The 22,056-nt window shown below is 44.5% G+C and overlaps 1 protein-coding gene across 5 annotated transcripts in view; it reads right to left on the bottom strand.

The window, feature by feature from the left end:
- Positions 1-22,056, bottom strand: part of pknox2 (pbx/knotted 1 homeobox 2) — a 78,799-nt gene that overhangs the window by 47,228 nt on the left and 9,515 nt on the right. For 3 of the 5 annotated variants that reach the window (XM_064351085.1, XM_064351090.1, XM_064351084.1), the window contains exon 2: positions 10,118-10,196. The exons of 1 other annotated variant lie outside the window; for it this stretch is intronic. The gene's annotated coding sequence lies outside the window, so the exon portion shown is untranslated. Of the gene's footprint in view, positions 1-10,117; positions 10,197-11,312; positions 11,976-22,056 lie in introns of those variants that run through there. One more of the 5 variants, XM_064351086.1, reaches the window with a different exon arrangement.

Genomic DNA, 22,056 nt, shown 5'->3' with positions numbered 1-22,056 from the left:
CCCTGCCATGAAATAACTTGGACTCATCCTATTGGAGGAGCCAACTTCGAGATGCGATTGGGAAACCATTCCACCAATCATCCGTCCCCTGTCCTCTCCCGTTGGCTGCACCTGACGGACAGGGAGACGCGTTTTAGCGAAAGCCGAAGGGTTTGCGACTGAGGGAAGCCACATTTGACCGCAGCGTGACCCTCCTGTGAAGGTCCCCTGTAGTGAATGACTCCAGGGCTCTGAGTCCTTGAGGTGTGCACTCACAGAGCAAAGCACAGACAGGGTGAGGATGCAATGGAAGATATGGAAACAGATTTATGTTTTTCTGCTCTTGCATATGTATGTTTGATTGTAGCCTGTCTGTGCCTCAGTTGTACCTTTTATATGTGCCTGTGATGCTGTGTGAATCCCTCAGACAGTGAATGTGTGTGTTTGCATTTGCGAATGTGTGTGTGTGTGTGTGTGTGTGTGTGTGTGTGCATGGTTTTTCTGGCATAAGCAGATCCATGTGAAGTGTTTGCATTTGTTTAGTGCTCTGTAACGGGGGGATCCATTACAAGCGTGTGTGTGTCTGTGTGTGTGTGTGTGTGTGTGTGTGTGTGTGTAGGAGGGAGGGTTCTGCAGTAAGAAGATCCATTTGACAGTATACAGTATGTATTGTGCACCTGTACCTGTAGTATGAATTTTTGTACAGCATGTTCTCTTGAGTTTGTCTGTTGCATAATTGCTTGTAGCATATGTGGGTTTGCATAATTGTTCGTAGCTAACTTGCAATGTCTGCAGCATGTGTCAGACCGGTAACTTGTGGACAGATGCTCTTGCACAAAGTATAAATGTTCTTTTCAGCAGAATACAGTACAGTACTGGGTGTGTTGTTCCATTGCATTTTCATTGTTTATTTGTGTGGGCTGGTGCCTGCATCCAGGGTGGCAGCATTCATACGTTGCACGTTAGCTATTTATACAGCTGAATATTTACTGAAGGAGCTGAGGTTAAGTCCCTCACATTGCAGTGCTTTCACAGGACTTGAATCTGCTGCTCTGGTTCCCGTGCCACAGATCCACGCTGTTATCCTGGATATTCCAGGCACGGGTGTATTTTATTGGGGGACGGGGAATAGCACCATCCCCCAAAATATCTTAGCCCATGCTGTGCCAAGTGACTGTGAGCCATTAGACCAGGAACTATGTGCTCTAGGCCTTCAAGAAGGCAAGTCTATACCGAAGGAACCGAACATTAAAATGCTTTCCTCTCCTCCTCTAACCAACAGTACTGCTAGTCATATACATTCACCCAATTCTTTTAACGTGCAGACTAAAATAGCTTACGCATTACGTCGCGTCGGGCGACCTTTTCCGTGTGGAAATAAAACGGAGGGAGAGGCGACACAGGGGTGTGAACGCAACGGCAAAAAGATGATGGAGGGGGGGAACGAAAGAAAAGGAAAAGCGGGCGACATTTACAGCGAATGGCATCCAAACCCCACTCCAATTATCTCTGTCAGCCATGCCAGCGAGACTGACTTAATTAAACTGACTTGAGAGGGAGGGGAGAGGAGGGAAGCGAGAGCGATTGAGGGGGCAGACGAGTGCGTATCAGCGGCGAGCACAAAGCCAAGCGCGAGCGTCGCCGGCCACTTCCACTCTTTTTTTAAAAATTGACTTCAAAAGGAAAAAAGAAAGAGAGGTAAAAAAAATAAATAAATAAATAAATAAAAGAGTCCTTGTCTCGTTTTTGGGGCGATGCGATTGCGCTATTCAAATTTCCGCGTTTTCATCATCGTCCACCCCCTCGTCAGAAAATAAAAGGAGAATAAAATGATTTTTTTTTTTTACTCATCGCCAAATCCCCAATAATCCTCCAGCAGTCTTCCTGAAGCTGCCTCTGCTAGTGACCTTTTCGCAGGAATCCTGTTTCCATGGAAACCCACTGCGCATCCCTCTTTTCTGTCTCTATTTCACTCAGCGTACAAAATAATTGCGTGTACATTAGTTTGCAGATTTTCTTCTTTTTTCTATTTTTGTGGCAGTTTTTTTTTCATCCAAACATTTATTTCTCTCTAAATTATTTGAAGTAGGTAGGCCTGTATATTGAAATGCTGTGTGATGTAGAGTGATCAATAGCACAGCATTTTTTAAAGGTCAACATTGTACAATTCACCCTCTTTTGAGGTAAACCACTTATCGCTGCACAAGCAACATTTTCACTAATTCAATATTTTCTGTTTATTACTGTGAGAAGAAAGGTAATATCGTATATGGTTTATTACTGCTTTAAAACAGAATAATTTAAAATAGGTTTTCGTCCAGAATGTCTTGGTATTTCCTGAAGTTCATGATTCCATTGACCAGAACAAGAGCTGCAAGACGAGAAGATGCAAAAACAACTCCACAGCATCAAACATCCATCACCATATTTCACTGTAGGTATGATGTTCTTTTCAACATAAGCACTATTTTCCACTGCCAAACCCCCACCGCTGTTGTGCATGACACAAAAAACGAAACTCAGTTATTGCCTCGTTTGACCATAACAACTGGTTTTATGTAAGTGTCATTTCAGTCTCCAGATTTAAACCTCAAAAATAAAACATCTGTGGTGTGACTTGAAGAGGACTGCAGACCAAAGGATCTGAAGTACCTTGAAAGATTCTGCATGGAAGAATGGTCAAAGACCACTCGCCCCAATATATTTACCAATCTCATAAAACAGTATCGAAGACAACTCAGAAGTTTTACCCTTGTGAAAAGAGGGTGCACAAAGTACTGAGAACAGGGGTGCCAATACTGATTTTGACACACATCCTTTTGAGGAATTAAAGAATTTTGGTAATCTGAGAAACCGTCTAACCATGAATAGTGTATGCTTTTTTTTGGGATACAATGCAGCTCATTACCATTGACCACTCACCATTTTTAACAAATTGCTTTAAAAAGTACATAGTAGCATACCGATCAGTCATTGTCTAGCTTATGTCAATTGGGCCAATAAGATGGATTTCCAGTCAATGGACGGTCAGAGCTGGAAGAAAGCGGACACAACAAAACACCAAATAAGGAAGAGAAGTCCATTAAGTCACTTTTACTCTGCAGAAAATCCTGGCTGCCAGTTCTGTAGTCTGGAGATAAGGTTGACTCAAGTGCCTCCCAGTAGGGAACATGGAGGTGAGGAGGGGGGTGAAAGGAACAGGGCAGAAGGAGGGGGAGGGTTTACATGACAACTGCTGTTTTGTCAGGCCCGTGCTGGCCTCCCTCCATCTCTGTCTCTCACTATATCTCTTTCTCTCTCTCTCCTTCTCTCTCCCTCTCATTCTGGCTCTCTCCCGTTTCCCATTTGGGGGAGAGAGCGCCACATTCCCTTGCGTTGAGCTCAGGACGGAGAGTCCCGCGCTGAGTAGCGGGATTGTTCTGAGAGCGCGGGCCCTCCGCCGGTTGCCACGGAAACCGACATACCACAGCTCTGACCCTGGAGGGTTGCGCTGCTCTTCCCCAGCATGAGCCACTGGCAGCTGCAGTACAGCTGTTACTCCGGGACCAGGCCTCGACGAGGGCCTACGCAGCCACACTCCATGACACACAGGCATCAGCATGCAAGCTGAACTCGGGCAAGAGCAGAGCAGCCAGTGAGCAGACCCCTACCAGGGCGTGCAGTACCTGAGCAGCAGGTGTCCCACGCTCTACAGCAGCGTTTCAGGGGAACTAAATGTCAGCCGAATGCTTCTCAGTTTCCCAGTTCATGTGCTTCCATTTTTCTTTGTCCATAAAAAGGGAGTTAAATACACATACCTGCATGAACTTTTATTTGACCCTTTTCTAACGTGAGATCATTCAGAAATTCCAGAAATACATCTGCTCAATGAAAGATTATGTTGCTTCAAAAATGTAACGTAAACTAGAAGATCTTAACTTTACAGTCCACGAGTCCTGTCTCGGTATTAAAAATTCATGGCAAACAAAAAGATGAAAATTAGAAGTTTTATAGGGATGAGACAAGTCACTCAAGTTACTTAACTACTGCCAAGTCGATGGCGAAATAAAGAACGGCTCCATGACACTGAACCTGATTCTGTCTGAATAACATGACTCATTCTGCTCCAGACCATCGCCGGTCTGTTCTTCTGATCACTGAGCTCCGTAAATGGATCTCTCAGCGCCGCGGCCATTTAGCCTTTCAGTCAGGTCCGAAAGCGATTTTCCCTCCGCAGCGTCTGCCGCAGCTCTCTCTTAATTCCTCCTGCAGGCGGACGCTTTACTTCACTCCGCGCGTAACGGCTTCTGGCAGGACCCCGCGGCTCTCGCGCCAACGAGGCCGCCGAGCGGAATCGAGCGGCGAGCGGACCGTGTCCGCGCTCAGATCGCCAGGCGAATTAAAGCGTGAGCGATGACGGGCGTTCCCAATCTAATAATTCCTTTAAGACCGCCGCTTCCCGGCTGCTATCGCTGTCCTGACGCCGCCGATGGTCCTTTTAGGAGTAGAGCGATGTGCGCTACGCTCTTCTCTGGCACATAGTCCCTCTGAGGTATGCCTGTCTGTACTGGAGGAACGCACCAAAGATGAGGTGGGAAAAAAAACGCAGAATCGCTCGCGACTAAACAAAATAGCCATGATAGCATACTAGTTGTTTTCTTGGCTCTTTGTATGTAATACAACTAATATCATGTTGTCTCGTTATTTCTTTATGTGTAACGTAGATAACCATTTTTTGTAAATAATGATTTTGATTGCGCTGGCACTTTGACAGTATAGGAGGGAGAGAACATGCAGGAAACAGGGAGAGAGAAAGTTGCTAGTGTTTAAACTGTGGGCCACTCACCACATGTGTAGTCCAAACCTCAACACCCTGCAAACACAGATTACCCCAAATAAAGTGATGTGCGATAATAATCCTGTAGGCATTTGAGAAATCTGAATTATGGAAGTGGAATCCAGCACTTTGTGAGGCCAACTGCTCTCAACCATCCAAGTCAACAACCTAACATTTTTACAGTTCTTATCTAAGCTGAGAGAGAGAGAGAGAGTGTGCGTGTTTGTGTGGAGGGGGAGGGGGGCATTTCCCCCATACAGAATAAAGCCAGTCAATAAAGCTCTTATCAATAACCATTCAGTCTGCTAATAGACTTAATAGGTTTACTCTGAAAGAGAATCAAAGTAGATTTATTTGCGATTCTTCAGGCCTTGTTCTCAAAGACTTTTCTTTGCAACAAAACACCTTGATCATATCTCTTTACAAAGTGCCCAAAGATGTCAAAGCACACTCAATATACCTCAGTGAATTCTAGCTGGGCAAAGCTAGAAGACTGGAGCCTCAGTGCAGGGATGGAAACATTGATGTTATTTCTGTTCAGTATACATTTCGCAGAAATGAATAAGGTTTTTTTTATTATTATTGATTTGACATTAATTTCAAAAAACAACCAAATATAGAACCCCAAAATGAACTGTAGTAGTGATACTGTGGCTTGAAATCCATATTTTCCAATAACTCATTTTAAAAATTATATACTGTATATATTTACTCATGTTGAGTTTAAGAGCATTAGGGGAAGTCTCAACATAAATTAGAAAAATTATAAGTCTTTCCCCAATAAAACAATTAGTCCATCTAATCTGCACAATCAACACAATGATGGCGACCAAAATTCATTGGTTTGCATGTGGGCGACTAGAATTCATTGGTAACATGAAACAGGACATCTATAGTTACTATCCTATTTTTGCTATTCATAAAACAAAATATTAAATTATACGTCTTTGGAAGATACCTCATTTAAAACATGCTTTTCAATCCCAGTGAATATTTCTGTGGTGAAAAGTCGGTGTAAAGGGTGAATACCCGGGCTACATTTGGTTGAGTTATCTAGCCGACTGGGACATAGCCAGGCTATATCCAAGTAAAACCTGGGCCATATATGAGCTATATTATCCTAGTCTGTTTATGTAAAGATTTCTCTCAACCTAGACTTCCACCCCTCTAGACATCTACATTTCAGCTTTTGCTCACTTGGATCAGTCTACATTTGAGTGTAATGACAAAACTCAATTGTTAAAGTGAACGACTCCAAAAAACAATATGCTACCGAAGAACTTTCACGTCTTGACCAAAAACTGTTCTTATGTGGCTTGACTATATAAAATCCTTAAGTTACTATAAAATTCGGTTATATACCACTTATTGTATTGCATGTGTTAACTTAAAACTTGCATTCAGTCAAATTGATGTTTGCCATGTTCATAACTTTGAGTAACAAATTTAAACATACTGTTTTGTTTTTTGCCTGCTTGCTTGTTTCTGATGTAACCTTTCTGTTATTTGAAATGAATCACAAATGCAGTATGTGAAAGGATCTATAAATAATAAATAAATTTAACATTAAGGACAGGGTGCATTGTGGGTAGACCAAAAAAAAGGCTGTTAACTTGCAGTCTTATCCTCTGGAGTTCACCGCCATTAAGTGATAGGATTTTGCTTTGAAGTTTTGTTTTGTCTTCATTGTGTATGTAAAATAAAAATTAAATAAAAATGTGATAAAATAATAAAAAATGGCAGCCCGCTAGAAAGCCCTCCTTGGCTCTTCCCCCCCATCTGTGTTGTTTTCTCTCCATCTTCCTTTTTGATGAGCTGGGTCTTCAGTCGCCCAATAAAATCCCATTAGCTCCTAATGAAGTCGGGCGCACAGCCTCTCGGCCTCACCTCATTTAGCACGATTGTCTGGCGGCCATTAGCATGGAGGCAATTACAGCCGAGCGGCGAGAGTAATTGGAAATGCCGACAGGGACTCCAAGAAATGGGAATAAATAAAAATATTCAAACTAATAAGCTTCCATTGAGACAGGAGGGGGGCTGCTAAGCTAAATCAACATAATTAGAATTGTGTTTGGTGAGGTAAAGACTGAATGAGGAGATGGAGGGAGGGGTGCTGGGTTGAGGCTTTGAGCGGGGGAGGCGGGGGGGGGGGGGGGGCGGTTGTGTGTGTGTTGGGAAATAAAAATTATATCGGGCTAAAATCCTGGCGGCTCTGTTCAATATAACTACGTTGCACTTTGCGAGCGCATTTTAGTCGTGTTTGCAAGTGTTTTACACAAACATTATGGTCAGCAGGTCAGCAGTGGCTGTGTTAAAAAAAAAAAAAAAAGTAGTAAGTGAAAGTTAAGGACTGAGCCAAAGACAAATTGCACAGCATTAACAGTGAACAGAGGCCATTAGAGGACAGCGGTGGGGTGCTAATTTTCTAATGAAATACATTTGAGAAGATGGATCAGCTTTCTGTTGAGTGAAAACAACTGGAACCCCTATATTTTAAATGCATCAAACAATAGTGAGGATGTGGTCATATTACAAATATTGCACATACAGACTGTAAGGCAGTTGTATGCATACTGTGTAAAAATATATTTTTTACATGCATTTATGCTAGTAAAAAACCGTTGTGAATAACTGCTACCAATAACAGTCGTGTATAACTGCTTGCAGTGAACCAATAATTGCTCATTTTCTTTATTACATAGAGATGAATTGAAAAAAGTAAAAACCTTAATTCCTCCTCCTGCATTCTTGTGATTTCCCAACTCTAAATAAAAGAAGGAATTAATCGTTATACCAACCAATCTTTAATGTTAATGGTGCATCATCAAAATGTTTTTTCACCATTCAAAGCCCTTGAAGAGATTTTCATAAAGAAACCTATTAAAGATAAAGCCAACAGAGGCATAACCCAACTAGCAATGCTGGCCAGACTGGGACTAGACTAAATTAAACCCCCCCCCCCAACCTGCCGTGCCGTATCTCATTAGGAATTATGGACCCGGTGCAAATATTTCTTATCATACTGTAAGCATAACAAATTCTGCCAAACACCCAATAACAAGGCCAGCCTATATAAACTGTGTAGACTTACCTAAACAGAATCACCTAAAATGGGAGCAGTGGGGACTGGAAACTGCTGTTTGTTTAAAGTTAAGAACTGATGAAAAGAGATAAAATGAGCGGGGAACCGAAAGTGCTCTTGCTTTTTCTTGCTTTTTTTCCGAGGGGGAGGGAGTACCAGACATCAAGTCATCTTTACTCCCCCATGGCCTAAGCCATGCAACAGGTGGACGAAACCTGATCTGAGCAGAGGCCGTTGGGGGCAGGCGGGGGGTGGGGGGGGGGGGGCTTGGCTCTTTACAGGACTGGGCATATTTCCCACAATTCCACAGGATTGGAAGCGCACAGGGAGATGATGAGGGAGCCTGAGGCCCTGGCCGTGAGCAGTCGCCCTCTGAGCAGGAAGCGGGGAGGGCAACTCCCACAACAGCACGCAAGTCTCCTGATGCCCCACAGTGGGAGAGCCACTCCTGTCAACAGCATATACACTGCTTTCAGCACTTCCTCAAAATACCGACAACCTGCTTCGTCCCGCATTAAATTAAAGAAGTCTTCAATTACACTGATGCTATTATGCAAATTTATCCTTTAAAAAATTCAATAAAATGAAGTCTTTCTATTCTATAACACTAGATTTGGCATTAACACGACAAATTAAATGGCGTCCACAAAGAGTAATTCTCGTACACTGCAAGTAACAGAAAGGTAAAATTGAATTCATCTCCATGGCAATCCTTGAGGGCATTATAATTAAACGTACCCTGGTCCAGAGTAGATTCCCTTATCAGCTTTTGTCAGATACAGGATTCAGAGAAAACCGTGTGATGTTTATCGGGATTTTAGTGCGGTGGACATTGATCGCTCGCTGAAGACAGGGAAACGGGGAGACGTTCCACGCGGCTTAGCGCGGATGGAGGAGTCACTGAGCAAGCTTTATAAGGAGACTTTATCATGGTATGGCTGTCTTTAAAGGGGAGACGATGGAGGCCGGTATGGATGGCAGCTTAATATCACAGGGAACGTTGGAGGGGGAAACCTGGGGGCTCCGGTGAATGGCAGCCGGCTGCTATCTGTGAAACAGGAGGAGCGACGAGCTTTAGCCAAGCCTTAGCCTCCCCTCCATCCCGTCTCCCCGCCGGCTTTTCCAAACGAAAATGTTTATTTGTCTAAAAAGATCTACAAACAATCACTCTGCCCGACAGGAGAGAGAGGGGTTTCCAGCCAGGAAAGAGATTTAATTAACAAAATCTCGTTAGGGCTAACGAAATTAGCCATAAAACAATGCTCGGCAGGGCCCTGGGAAAGGCGGGAGGCGGGAGCGATTAAAGGCCTGGGGACGATACGGAGGCGGCTCGCTCCCGAGCTGCTGGGAGGGAAATGGCTCGGAATACCCAGCTGCTCTCGCACTCAATTAAAGGAGCCCACCTCACTTTCTGTCCCCCCGACAACGTGACGATTAGCCCCCCCCCTCGCCCCCTGCTTCCTGCCATTTCACAGTCACGGTGTAGCCCTCGCCTCTGGCCTCATTACACCCACCCCCCACCCCCCCACCCACCCACCCACCCCCCCAACAATTGACTCCACCCACACCACAGTCAGCCTCTCTCTCCTGTGTCGCCGAGCCATTACAGACACAAGCAGCGCCTCGGATCGGAATGCCGTTAAAAGCAAACATCAAAGGACAGAGCCGAGCGTGCAAATGAAGGAACACGGGCACAAAGAGACACGGCGGCCTGTTCACCGGGTCGCCCAAAACGCTGTTCGCACTTTTTCCCACGTCACCCATGCAGACGCCCGTCCAGCGCACTGCCCCGGTCTGTGAAATGAAAGCTCCAGCCTCTCGAGCCTCCAAAGCCACCTACTGTATTACAGCTCTATAGGCTGAATAAAATATGGCAAATCTGCTCTGTGATCTACCAAAATCACAGACCGAACATCCCTCAGACTCTTCACAAAAAAAAGCAAATCCCTACCAAACCGATTAGAGAGTGAGGGAATTCAGTCAGGCGCCGCCTGACGCACGGGACATCGCTATGATGCGGCTGGCGGAAAATCTGCCGCGTTTTTCATCAACAAGCGCGCTACAGCCTCATTCATTATTGATATCAATGTCAACAAGCATCTGCTGGGAGAAAAAGAACAATATTCAGTCGGCGAGCTCTTTTAAAATCGGCAGCCTTCATCTGTGAAATATGACAGGTTTTCTCGCCGAACTCCGACGGCGTGGAAGGCGACGGGGAGAAGATCGTTCTCGTAACTCACAGTTGGCTTGTCCTCAGCGACACAGCTTTCAATGTTGGCCTTTGTTTTCCCCACAGAACGCCTTCCTCTCCTCAGCAGCCTGCCAAACAACAGATGAATTACAGTCAAGCTTTGAGTTATGCACCTTGCCCATCTCCTCTAAAGACACACGCGGGCCACAGCGAGGGGTCGTATTTCACATTTAGCGATCGCTCGAGATGATTCCGGGGCAGTAACTATTCATAGCCTTTGTCTTTGGCGCTGAAAGTGCAGTGCTGGAGAAGAAATGCTACTTTTTCTTTTTTCTCTGTTTTGTCCCCCCCCGAATCCTTTGTGTGCTCTCTATCTTCCCCAGGGGTTTTTCTGGCTCACAGTTAGCGAGGTAATGGGATAGCGTGCTTTAACTCGCCGTTGGCCCGGCTCAATGGGGCCTGTGTTTGAGGCGGGAGGCGGAAAAGAACAGAGCAGCATGAATGACGGTGAGGACGGAGGCCGTGGCGTCTGCAGGTCCAGCTTTGCCGGGGTCACGGCGAGAAGATGGGAGATTCGGGAAGGGGGGGTGTTTTCTCAGGTTTCTCCATAGTTAAAAGAAAACATTTAAGCCTTCTGTAATCCCCCCCCCCCCCCCCCCCAAAGTCCTGACTTCATCTGCAGTTAGGCCCAGAGTCCTGAGTCTCCAGAGACGGGCTGGGCCTTCCTGTTGACGTCAAAGTGAATTAGAACCAGCCGCGCCTGAGGGGCTCCCTCTGGGGGCCAGGAGGACTAATCGCTATGTTCTGCGCAAGCCGCAGAGGAAGCATTAGCATTCCTGGATCCCCGGCCCACCGCAGCAGCCTGCTCTACTTGCTCACCCGGCCCCTACACAAACACTGGGCCCTGCTGGTCTGAGGAAGGGGGGCAGGAGCCCACCCCCGACTTTCACTTTTCAGAGTGTCAGGATCAGACCACCAAAATCTTCCACTGTCGAGGAATTCTTCATTAAGTCGAACAGAGGGGGAAAACTCCCTTAAACGTGCCCTCCTGACCCAGCTAACGTTGTGAATATTGAATGTGCACACAAGGACCTTACGATTTCAGCACTACATTCCTGTGTTATTCCAACTCTGATTTTGCTCTAGTTTTACTGTGATCATTCCAAATACTGCAACAGCCCAGACAGGCTACACCCATAATCCTGCGCTGGCACTCCAAAAATTAATTAGGAAATTCTACATACTGTCTTTTCAAGGCGGCGTGGTTCAGATGGTGGAATTAGTCAACCAGTGTCTCAGATGGCGAGAATTAGAATTTTCTGTCCAATATCCATAGTTAAGTTATGAAATATCAGTCCTGACACAGCGATTCCCCAGGGGAGGAAACATAAGAGCTTCCAAATGGAATGCAGATCCCTCCCTAGGAATTTCACCATTGAAGAATCTCTGGCCACATAACTGGGCTCTCCCTTCTTTGGATATACGCGATCCCTTATGCAGGTAACAGCTAACTCTGGATGTATTCTGAGCCACAGCTTTACGGACGCAGTCCTCCCGCCGCACGCAGAGCACCAGAAGCGGCGCTCGGAGCGACTGCAGGAGACGACAGAGCCGCGGTGGAAAACTGTTCCGTTATGCCTCTTGTTTTCCTTTCAAACGTTTCATAAAAGGAGCTTTTTTTCTGGGAGCGTTTGAAAATATGTTCCTCCTTCCTGTCTGTCACGATGTTACTCACAGTTGAATTAGCTGCATTGCAGTTTCAATATTTGAATATTCATCCGGATTAAACAAACCGCACAGATATTTGTTAAACAATGAGAAATGGCAGCTGTGTCTGTAGTCATGCTTATTCACCGGCTATGACTCACTGGATATTTTTTGCTAAAACTGCTTATTGAGCCAACACCACAGTACCTTATACCTTAGGCGTGAAAAAAAAACAAATTAAACACGTATAATTGATCAAAGTTTTAGAGAAAATTTGATTTTTTTTTTTAGTTGAGATGTTGACATTTTATTACTGCCAAAAAACATGCAGTAGTCTTCTCAGCATTATTGATCTGTTTATAAGAATGACTACCGCACTCTTTTAATTAGATAACGATTACATTGTCCTTTGGCGTTGCCTTCACCAGAATTAAGCCATTCATCAGGATAAAAGCATTTCACACTCAAAATGGAAAAAAAAGTGTCTTCTGCAAAGTTCCTATAAAACACATTTCTTTTTTGCATTAAGAAGACACAAACATGTTAGCTGTAAGCCTTTATCAGTGTGCAATAAAAATAATCATCTTGCCCATAATGTAATGATATATTAAAATGAATCTGAAGACAAAAGTGCAGCCAAGATTATGAAACTGAGACTATTAATGGACAAGGAAGCACGAAGGAAGCTGATTGCAATGGCTCGCACACAGAACGCAGCAAAAACACAAACACATAAGGACCTCAGAGATAGGGGCTCACTCAGTGTGTCCCACCGCTGACACAGGTCAGGGTTGGGAAACCGGAGTGCCTGGACTCATTTCCCACAATCCCTTGCCAACAATAGCCCCCCAGCTGTTCAAAGTCTGCGATAACAACAGCTGCTGTGAGGTTTAGGGCTTCATGTTACCATGACAACGGCAGGCTGATTCATATTCATAGCCTCTCTGTTCTAATAAAGTAAGTGACATTGTGCTGTAATTTAATCTCCATAAAACACAAGAAGACAGAACTGCGCTTTTTCAGTGCCTGGAATGCTGAACGCTCAAAAGAGGGCAATTAAGTTTCTATCAAAGGTAAGCCACGCACCCTGTTTGCCTCCACCCTCAAAAACCGAAGACAGGCGACCGCGTACAATCGTTCTGTAAACAGCGCTGTACTGCTTCTTCACGTGTAAGAACCAAGAATTGGCCCGGCAGATTTGAACTTTAAATACCACAGCCAGCTGAATTTCATCAGTGAGGATAAGGGGAAGCGTGCCTCTTTCATCCAAAAAAAAAAAACCATCCTCAAGTCCCATGTCATTGCTGTGATCCCCAAAAACTCGCTATTAGTTCCACGGTGATTTACTGTGTACAGTCGCTGACATCATTGGACTGACAAGGAAACAGTAAATTTTCTGTTCGTGTAGTGTCAAAGAAGTTCCTATTGTCTCATTATAAGGTCGGCAAAGGATTCTGGGGTTTTGGCAAAGAAAAATCAAGTGAGACTGAGGACTGTGAGGGACACCTGGGAATAATCATAACAGGACTCCTCCAGTAACGAATTGTCTACCATGCATGTTCCACATGATCATGTCTTGCACACAGTAACTCGCAGTACAGCTGAAGTCAGTGCATTTATGTCTATTTTATGTGAGGTCTATTCACGTGAAGCTCCGTGTCGTGATCTGCCAGCTATAAAAATACAAACAGTGCTTCCCTCTCCATTTGAACACAAGCAGCAGTTAGTATTTATGTTCTCATTGCTTACAGCGATGGTCATGCAGGGAGCTTCAAACATCTTGCACCACTTGCAGGAGCTCTGTGTGAAAGAATAAAATTATTTCAAGTAGAAAAGTAGAAAAAATACTTTTTGTCTTTCTGCTGTTTAAGAGATTCAAGCTCAAGAGTATGGCACAATGGTTTGGGGTTGTCACAGGGGTGAAGGTGTGAAATCATACCCATAAGTGCCATGATGAATATCATTCAAAAATAGGAGCAATTATTCAGTCTGTCAGATCATTACAGAGGTTTACTATTGGTTATATGCAGTGCTTCTATTCCAATAAAATTAATAGAAATGATTTTAACTAATTGCTTGTTACAATGCTATTTTTCTAAAATCCAAACCTGCCCCTATTTTGTGCTCTTGTTTATGTAGCAGGGTATATGTCTACTTATCCAAGTCAAAGTTATTTTGTGTCATAAACTTTGTGAAGGAATTTCAATTACAATCTGTGCTGGGGAATTTAGAATCCAATTGTCATATCTACAAGTGCCTGAAAACCACCTGGGGAAAATCATTACTGGACAATTACCCAAGAATTACTATTAAATACATTAATAGAAAATTACTGTGCTGGAGACTTCCAGTCAACAGATATAAACAATTAACATCAGTTAATTATAAACTAAACCTAATTGCTACCTTCTTATTACTGAATGAATGAGCAGTGCAAGTAGCCATGCTGCTACCTAAGCCAGTGCACAAGCATATTTTCCACTGATGAAAGGCTTTGTTTAGCCTCATGTTTTAACACTATGCTCTCACCTTCACACTCTGTCTGAGACAGCGTCTTGCTTTCAGGCCTAAGAGTTTGTTTTGTTAAAATAGGGACTTTATTTTTTTATTTTATTTTAACATTTGGAGACTGAACTAAATGGGAGAAGGTAAAGGTGATTGCTGTACCTTTATGCAATATGCTGGCATAGATTTATTCGGCATTATTTTAAAAACCAGAAATGACTCAACATGCTCAAACTGAAAGGAAAACACCTGATTGGGACTGAATTTTAATGCAGTATTTTTAAGTGTGTATCTCTCTCTCACTCTCTCTCTCCTCCCACAAGCACACACACGCACACGTGTGCACACACTCTCTCTCTCTCTCTCTCTCACACACACACACACACACAGTCGTTGGAGATGTATCAGTTCAGTCTGCCATAAGTCTTGGTGGTGTTTAGATGAAGTGGGGGAGGTGGGCAGAATTCCAGGGAATTAAGGGGATTCAGAGGACAATGGCCGGTATTCCTGCGGGTGTAACTGGACCCGCTTGGCATCACTGGTGGGTTTATTCTCTACATTAAATAAGGAAGCAGCTGATGCAGGCAGCTGTGCCAGTCTCAGCACAGGGTACACTGCAAGCACTAGCACAGGCACATTCATGCACAGGCACACACACATACACACACACCTCAGTTCAAGTGTGTTCAAAAATGAGTCTTACCAGACAACTAGAGGCAAACACTGATGTGTTAAACCTGCGGTGAAACAACACGAAACACATAAAACTGAAAGGACGTATTCAGAAACTTCATTATGTATTTTCTCTGTGCACCGCCAATCTAATCTCCAACAAAATACCAGAAACCAAGTGCAGTCAAGTGACTCTAAAGATGGGTTTTAGTTTTGTTCCCATTTGCCATCGGAATATTGATTTCCTTGCATCCGAGATGTCAGGTCTTGGTCTCAATAAGAAAAGAGGCTTTCTCTCATATGCAAATGCCGCACGGCCAAGCAGGGAACGGATTTCACTGCTAAAAATATTCATGAGTGAAAGGATGAGTCAGGTAGGATTGATATTGTTTTTCTTTCCCATTCCAGTCTTGCACTCCTTATCTTTCAAAAAGCCCCCTCTCCTGCTCCACAGCACTTAAAAGGCAGACTGTACAGCCAATGGATATTTCAGGTTTTAGAACAGGGATGAGCAGAAGCAATAAATTATAGATCAGCCAACACCATCCACTTTTGCCAGTCTCTCTGTTTTAGAACAGATACACTGGAAACTTCAGCCTTTTCACAGTGGATTAAATAAAACAGATTAAATGTACAAGATAAAGGGGTAGCAGCGTTCAGTTCTATGACCTGACTCAAGCACACAAACCAGCTATACCCTCAGAATGTTCGTCACTCCAGAGTGCATGCAGGTCTACTGTATCCACTTCTGTAGTGTTTACACGATCTTCAGCCCAAAAGCCTGAAAGAACCGTGACTTACAGCACAGATCCAACCCCCTCAGCATTTCGAAAAAGGAATCTGGCAATTCACAAGCACCTTGATTCAATCAAAACTCGGCATGTCTCTTTAAGAGAACAAGCTATTCGATTTTTTTTTTAATCCCTCCAAACAGAATCCAGCACCACGCCACAGTAATGTGACCCCTCTGTTCAATCAGAATTGTGCAACTACTTTAGGAAATTCTTACAATTGTAGAACTATGGTGCCAAATTAATACTGTCTTTTTCTTTTTGAAAAGACCTTTTTCTTCAGATAACTAAATCAGCTTTGAGTCAGTCCAACCAGGATTACGACTTTTCCGTCTTCTGGTTATTGATTTTTTTTTTCCCAATCAATAACCAACAAGCAACCAGTCAAATAAGCAACAGCTGCACAGGGCATGGGGGCAGGCGATTACCACAGCTTTGTGCAATGTTCTGCTCCTCTTTGTGTATACGTGTTCTAGCCCTGAATAATTACACGCAGCCTCTCTCAGAACGACTCATATGCTCTTTCACTTATGAAGGGAGGGATCTGGCGCGGTGCCAGAACACACACACACCCCAACCTGGACCTGGGCCCACACCCAGGCATCTCTGCCCCCTGAGCTTCCTGTCCCGGGACGTCAGGAATGAGATACGAGGGAGAACGGGGACCGCAAGCTTTCGTCGAGCTCCTTGGCGCGAATGTGCCGCGGTCAGCCTTCGGCCGAGCCGTAGCCACGGCAGCACACCGCGAGCGAGCGGCGCCACCATCACCGGAGCCGATGCCCCGTGCCGGCTGGGCTTCAGCTTCTCCCCGTTTTTGTCTTTTTTTCCCCCTCGTCTTTCTGGTTGTACAAACATCCAAGGTACTGTTTATTTTTCCCTTCGTCTAGCACAGGAAAACGCGGTGAACCTGAACCAAAGGGAGGTCGCTTCCCTGGCAAGGCTGCAAGGAATCCCTCCAAACCCCATGCCCCCCCCCCCCCGCCACACACACACACACACACACAAGACCCCCCCTCCCTGCTGGAGGCCACGACGGACGATGACCTTTGCCTCGGTTTTTCCAGATCGGGACTCGCCGGGCAGGAAGGGGTTAACCCTGCTCATCTGTTTTTTTTTCAGGGATGAGAGCACGGAGGGCAGAGAGCCGGTGTGGCTCTGCTCCGTGTCTCTGAGAGTTTATAAATACCCCTCTGCAGGGACGTCCAGGGAGAGCTCGGGTACAAGGGACACCAGCCGGCATTCAAACGACCCAGCACGAGGACCGTCGCCGCAGGGGCGAAGAGCCGAGCGGACGGCCCCCAAAACCGCCGCGTCCTCGGGCTGCCGCCGCCGACCCGCGATTCGGGCGAGGTGGCATTTACAGGGCTCCTCGTCCCCCTCGGTCGCCCACTTCCTGAAAGGCCACCGCGGATACCCTCGGAGCTCATGGTGTTCTTGCGTGCACATGGCAGGGAACCAAGTGCCTGTGTACTCCGTTGCCCCGGTGCCGTGCTGAACGCTGTACGTTTTACTTTTTAGCCTTGGGGACAGTGTGTGAGAGCTACTCCGAGGTCATGCATTCTAATAGATTTGGCTCCATAAAAGTGGCCATCTAGCTTGCATCACAATTCAACGAATCTGTTTTCTGTATATCAGCCTTCTCACAGCAGAAAGATTGGCCATGAGTCAACCAACATTTGTCCTTTGGTTTCGACTCAGTCGCAATGTTTAAATTGTGTTTGCATTGGTAAAATAAGCACCTTAATTATGCGTCCAAGTTAAAGCCAAGTACTGATTGAATCCAGGCCATTGTAACTTTATATGTAGATTCTGCATTTAATGAAGGAAAAAAACTAGCAAACAGCACGCTTGCTCTTTTCAACTCCGCTGAATGAGGAAACTTGCCGCATTCGTACATCAGTTCCTCCTGCGACCTTGGATTCTGGACAGGATGCGACAGAGCCGGGCCAGAGCTTCCAACTTCTCCTGAAGTAAAGAGGCCGCATTAACTCAACCCCTGGAAAGCGGCTGTTGACGGTCGCGAACGCTTCCAATCCGCCGCTGCGGTGGAGGAGTCCGTCACCACACAGGTATGAGACACAGGAAATGACCGTTTGTCCCGCCAGGCTACCCTGGGGTTTGACTGAAGGTGAATGCGAGTCGCCAAAAAACACAAGCGCGCATTCCAAAAAATCCAACACTCCGCCAGGATGTTCAAACGCTGCTGAACTAAAAACCGTTTCCGCAGAGCTGGGCGGATTGTAAGGCAAAACCGCCGATGTCTTTCTGTTACAGAAGGACACCTCATAACTTCCTGCCCTTGAAAGTGATGCTACAGTCAGGAATGACTGAATATGAGTTATCAATTTACAGTGATGACTGTGGGCCTGTGTCCTCACTGACTAAATAATAGGAATTATTTCTTAAATTTATATTTTACATCAATGACTTTTACAATTGCTGGGTTTTTGCTCCTATTGATTGTGATAATGTATTTAATTCCATCTCTGTCCATGAACCACACATCCTTCTAATATTCAAAAGAGGAAATGGCTCTCAAATTCACAATAATTTGGGGATTTTTCGATGCCCGGCTTTATTTCAGTAATCGTATTTCACATGCAGAATGTTATTAGGCATATAAAAGAGAGGCTATTTGCTGGAATCTGGCCACATGGCAAGCAGAGACGTGAATTTAAGTGCACACGCCTGTCTGCGAAGTGTGCCGTCCAAAGAGATCATGTGGCCTCGTTCTCTGATGTGGAGTATCACTGACGGCGCCTGTCTATCCTTCCCCCCCCAATGCCCCCACCCCACCCACTCCCTTCCCCTTCCCCACGCTGTGCAACCTGTGAAACTGATTCTCCCCCCACCACCACCACCGCTGCCCCCTTCTGCGCTGCTGCCACTGACCTGGGTTCAGCTCCGCTCATGGACCCAAGTTGGCAACGGACCGACAACGACCAGGGCCGCCACCAGCACCTAGGGGGCCCGTTACCACGGTGAACGCACAACACCGACCCGCATTACCGCTATGAGCACAGGGCCAAGAAAACGAGCTCGCTGGCGCAAACGCCGGGGAGCTCGAAACATCGGTACGCTTAAAACGTGGCTGCATACCGCAGAGAATCTGCGACCGCGATTGTGCCTGGAGAGCAGAGGCAGATTTATGTTTTCAACCAGTACGAGCCCCGGATCCTGTGGCTACTTTATGCTAGTTTGACAGTACACACACTTCAAGATGAAAACTACACAAACATACTCTGCTCCAGTTCTCTGTAACAATCCCAAGTCACTGTTTTCAAGAGTATGATGTTGGGTAGCAAGATGGTGGTAATTTCTGGAACAATAAACCTCACTGTAGGGGCCCGAATGGTAACGTTCTAATTACTCTTCACACTCTGAGACAATTATAGCTTCTTCTGAAATTAAACTGAGCTACCAGGCTGAAGAGAAACTTGAGAGAAGCAGTCACAAAATCCACTGTTTACTGAGGAGACCAGATTCACGGTAAATCTGCAGATTTATAAAAAGGCAAAAGTTCAGGCTAATATTTGGATGACAGACCTCTGAAACAGGGGTTTTGCGCTGGTAAATTGCAGCCGCAAGATGGAGAAGGGTGGAAAGACAGCGACGGAATGACTTTTATGAGTGTCCAGGGTGCACTGCAAAACCAACGGTACGTTTCCTCATCTGGAGATTTAAACCCCACATCTAGCCCGTCGAAGTGGAGTTTACGGACAGAAATAATGGAGGGGTTCATTTACTTTTACCTTACTGCCTATTCCGCGTGCTACAGGGAATGCAGGGGTGTCTCTCCATCTCCATATTCACCAGAGATGTGGTTCAGCAGCCTCAGGGAGCTCCTCTTACTCGGTTGTCATGACGATTGAAAAGCAAGACAAAATTGATGGGCGGAAGCTGTTTTATTTATTTTTTTCAAATTTGTTTCACAATTACAAGTCTTCCAGCAGGCAATTCAAAGATGTAAAGATGAAAAACTGAAAGGTGTAAAGCCTGCTTCCTTGAATAGGGGACCTAATCTTCTTCTACATTGGAATGTTTCTAATTAAATTTTAAAAACCTTAATTTAATTGAGGTAAATGTATTACCTTCATTTTGCATAAAGAAATAATATTTTAAACATAATATTTATGTTTAAAATGAAAATTCCATTGGTAACATAAAAATGTTAATGTTTAATTAATTAAATACAAGATAATTACTGGGACATAATAATAGTCCTGAAGTTAGCATATGGCCCCTCAAATTATAGTCAGATTAATAAGATTCATAGGAGTATAATACACACAAATGTATAAATAAATATTAAAAAATAATAAAACATGACATGAATTGCACATTCACATCATATACAGTATGTCCATGTATATTATGGGTGTGTAGAAACACCACTATCTGTTCAACCTAAAAAGATCTTTATCTGTATTTGTATTATAAATGGGTGTGGCTTAACTGAGAGAAAAACTGGCCATTTTCCTGCCTAATGTACATTGACATTGCAGCTGTCATGCTTTCAATGCACCAAACTTTGACATAACGCTAATCATTAAGTATTATAACAGGCCCTTTCTTTGTTTAAATGTATTTTACAAACAACACTGAGCTAGATGTTCTAAATTAGCAATTACATACCAGTACATTTTACAACCGTTTGTGTCAGCGCAACACTAGTGCTCTGGCCACACAAGATACTGCAGGTACTGTGGGGAAAAGCAGCTCTGTCAAATCTCTACCAACCCCAACTATTTCAGCTATTCTACTTCAGAATCCATCGTCAATAGTCAGTAAAAAATGTGGACGTGGAGCTGTCACTAGCTAGCTAAGGAAGCAAGTACAAGCACAATTTCATCATCATGAAGACATGATGGGGATTGCATTAATGATAATGAAGGTGATGAAGGTGTTTATGATGACAAAGATGATAATGGTATTAATAGTGAAGTTCTTTGTTGTAGTAACATGACTTGCCAATGACTGAAAAAAGAGGACTTGAATATCATTGGTCAATTTTGGCAAAATATAAATATCTGCAGGAATGCGCAATACATTATCTGCGCATATCTCAACGGAGCATTCAGGTTCAGATACACCCCTAATTTATTATGAGCAGGAAGCCAATCATGGCAACACTCAAACTCAAGTTCAGCTGGGCAATGTTTCAAATTGGCACATTTACTGGTCCCCAGAATATTAACAACGTGAAAAGGAAACATTCTGTACTTTCACGGCTATAAAGGCAGTAAGAAAATGCAATCTGCCTTTTCCATAACGTCTTATGTGGCATCCGTCAGGTGATGCAGGCATGCACTTTGAGTCGTGCAGTGTCCACGGTCCATGAACCTGACCATGCGCGGTCCTTCCCCCAGCTCACTGTTTCTATTTTCTCTGGTAAAGGAAGGGCACAGCTCAATCCCCTGTGTGCTAATCCAAAAAACGACAGAAGAACAGAAAAAGAAATAACGGTGTTGCGGACCTGCCGGACATTAACTGGAAGCGACCCCAACGTGTGGAGAAGCAGGGAGAAGTAACCACCAGCTAAATCAGCGCTGACACGCGGTTTACCCAACAAGCCCTTGATTACAGGCCCTGCGTGAGGCCTGCTCACACAGAGCGCGCGCGTGTGTGTGCGTCCGTGTGTGTGTGTCCACGTGTGTGTCCCTGTGTGAGAGAGACTCAGAGGATTTATTCAAAGGCCGTCTGAAGACCGGAGGCAAGAACCCTACTGTGGGCCAGAATGGGTCCAGTCCTACAGGAAATGTGTAGACTGAGGGATCAATTCAATTCATTCCTAAGGTGCAGTTGAACCTTCCAGATTTTCCAAAGCTTCACAAAGGCGCATTTCGGGCTTCTTGCCATACCATAATAGGCACTTGTGCTGCACTACAGGTTGACATTAAGTATAATTTTGTGTGCAGAACACAATAATTAAAATAAAAAAGATCAAATCAAATTTGTAAAGTGTTCAAAGCTCAATTTGCTTAAATTCATCCATGCAACAGAACACCACAATTTAGAAGAACAGGTGGCAAGAGTAACACAGGGAATAATGCCTTTTATGCTATTCTGTGAAATTATTATTAATTTCCTCAAACTTGGTCTTATAAAGAAGCTGTCTAGTTGATCACCTTACATAATCAACTAATATTGACTTGACTCACAGAAAAGTACTGATAATCACTTGACGGGCTAAAAGTAGAACTGCCTCCCACCACCGCTTCATAGAACCGCCTACCTTTCTGTAACACACCGTACAGTGAAGCATCATAAATGTTCTTTTAACCCTCACAGTGGTAGTAAGCTTATAATAATA

This window comes from Anguilla rostrata, chromosome 9, assembly GCF_018555375.3.
Source record: "Anguilla rostrata isolate EN2019 chromosome 9, ASM1855537v3, whole genome shotgun sequence".
Classification (NCBI taxonomy): domain Eukaryota; kingdom Metazoa; phylum Chordata; class Actinopteri; order Anguilliformes; family Anguillidae; genus Anguilla; species Anguilla rostrata.
This window is presented reverse-complemented; position numbering and strand designations above follow the sequence as displayed.